The 2,720-nt window shown below is 39.0% G+C and overlaps 1 pseudogene; it reads left to right on the top strand.

Moving 5' to 3' along the window:
* The first annotated feature begins 1,357 nt into the window (after positions 1 to 1,357).
* On the top strand, positions 1,358 to 2,290 carry LOC120129963 (annotated as a pseudogene).
* The last annotated feature ends 430 nt before the right edge of the window (positions 2,291 to 2,720 follow it).

The following is a 2,720-nucleotide window of genomic DNA, read 5'->3' on the forward strand; positions in this document are numbered from 1 at the left end:
GATTTCATCAGGATATCCTTGTGATTTGGTGAGATTTTTCTTCTCTGTTTTTTGACTGATGGGAGTAGAATAGGTCTCTGTTGGATGGATGTTATCACTGTTAGTGCAGGTTTAAGGGATGTTAACGGCGGCGAGGAAAGGATCGGGTTGAGCTGGTATTAACGGTGGTGTCTGCTGAAGAGGTGTCAGCTGAGAGCTGGAAGGCTAAATGGCTGAGCTTCGATTTAGGGTTTCAAAAACCCTAAAATTATTGGGTTATCACATATTGGGCTTGGGTCGAGTCAATTGTTGTTGGGCTTGTATGCTATCAAAATGATATGTAAAAATGTAATATTAATAATAATAATAATAACAATAATAATAATAATAATTAAATTAAATGACAAGAAAGACCCGGAAAAAAACGGATATCTACAGTAGGGATTATTTAAAAAGAAAGGTGACATACCTTAATTACTTACTTATTTTTTGAACTAAGTATTGAAGTAATTGTATATATGAATTTTCACGGGTGGGGCCACCTAGAGATTTGAAAAACAAATCAAACTCTTAACCCAAACTCAAATTGGGCTAAGCCGGAGCCTTTTTCACTATACACAAGATTTTTTTATATTCTAATAATTAGAACATAGATATTTAAAATATGCAATTTTTTCTTTAAGGTCAAAAGCACTATTATAATGCTTTGAAAAAATGGTTTATATGGGTATTAAAAAATTAGAATTGTTAAATAAAATAAAATAAATATTATATTATATATAAAAAAATCGATCGAAATATTTAACGTCTTCGAAAAATCGATCAAAACACTAATTGGCAGGGATAAAGAGCTTGAAAACTTCAGGTGTTCCAATCAATTTATCAAAAGAATTAAATATTTTTTTGTGAAAGACGGAATTATCACGTGACCCATTAAAAACCATCTAAACCTAATAGGAGGAAAAGAATAAGCATGATAATTAAAATCAAAGAATTGCGAATAACAAACAGTAAAAAAATAACAAATATTGGCCATCCTTCTGAAGAGCATGCAACACCGATAGAGGAGGAGCGTCTAAAGACACACACTGCAGGTCACCCACATTAGCCAACTTACCTAAACCATCCGCAACTGAGTTACCATCCCTTCCGACATGCTCAAATTTCACCACCCAAGCACGTTGAAGAAGCTCCGAAACATGGTATAAAATCGTTGGCTTGGCTTGGCACACCATATGATTCTTTAACATGGACAAAGCGTCCAAGCTATCGATCTCAATAATAATATGAAGCAAGTCGTAATCCCACGCATGGAAGAGCCCAAGGAACACACCTCAAATCTGTGCTTCCACCACCTAGCAGAACCCTATAAACTTTACACTCCATGTCCTAGGTCCAGAAACACAACTCCGCTGATTCCGCTTGGATCATCGTTCATGGTAACATCTACGATTGCACTCGGTTCCTCAACGATCACCCTGGTGGCGCTGACAGTATATTGATCAATGCCGGAACTGATTGCACCGAGGAGTTCAACGCCATTCACTCTGATAAAGCCAAGAAAATGCTCGAAGATTATCGAATATGCGAGTTGATCACACGAGTTTCGCTTCGGACTCATCTACGTCATCCCCTAATAACTCCATGCATAGAGCATCTAATTATACGAACACCTTAGCTCCTATTAAAGAAATTGCGACCTGTAGCGTTGGTTTCACGTGAGAAAATCTCATGCAAACTCATCGAAAAAACATCCATCTCTCACGATGTTCGGGTGTTTAGATTTGCATTGCCACCGGAAGATCAAGTGCTGGGATTACAGTAGGAAAGCACATATTTTTATGTGCTACCATCGATGATAAGCTTTGCATGAGAGCTTACACCCCAACAAACAACATTGACGAAGTGGGCTATTTCGATCTAGTTATCAAAGTGTATTTCAAAGGGGAGCAGGCGAAATTCCCAATGGAGGGCTAATGTCACAATACTTGGACTCTCTGCCACTAGGGTCATTGCTCGACGTGAAGGGTCCGTTGGGTCACAGCGAATGCATTGGTCGTGGAAACTTCTCGGTCGATGGTAAACCCAAGTTCGGCAAGAATCAATGTTGGCCGGTGGGACAGGGATCACACCAATTTATCAAGTAATCCAAGCCATACTGAACGACCTCGAGGATGAGACGGAGATGTCTGTGGTGTACTCCAATCGAACCGAAGACAATATTTTGTTAAAAGAAGAGCTTGACGATTGGGCTTAAAAGAACGACCCATTGAAGGTGTGGTACGTCGTGCAAGAATCGATTAGACACTGATAGAATGTGTAGGTGATTAAGCCGACCCACTGTCACGCTACATACCAAAAAAGAGAATGTAGTTGGTTGGGCAGCGCCGCTTACGAAAGGTTCATGGAGACTCCTCTTGCTGTGAGCCAAATTAACAAACCATTGCTGGCTTCTTGGAACGTTAAAGGGTCATTCGTTTTGTTTTCGTGGTCGCATTACAGTGGCCCTCTTCCTATGATCGACTCCAATAGCTACACCCCTTAGGAATAAGGGATACAGATGTTCTCTGCATAAAAGGAAGGTTTGTTTTAATATAAATTTCTCCATTTTATAATAAAGATTCTCTACAAGATCATATAATTTAAGTTTGTAAATTTCTTAGTTCCCCTTGTATTTGAAACATGAAAACAAACGTCCCCTCTCCCTTCCTCTCTCTCTTTTTTGTGTGTAGATATTTTTC

The sequence above is a fragment of the Hibiscus syriacus genome, unplaced genomic scaffold (assembly GCF_006381635.1).
Source record: "Hibiscus syriacus cultivar Baekdansim isolate YM2019G1 unplaced genomic scaffold, ASM638163v2 tig00110505_pilon, whole genome shotgun sequence".
In the NCBI taxonomy this organism is placed as follows: domain Eukaryota; kingdom Viridiplantae; phylum Streptophyta; class Magnoliopsida; order Malvales; family Malvaceae; genus Hibiscus; species Hibiscus syriacus.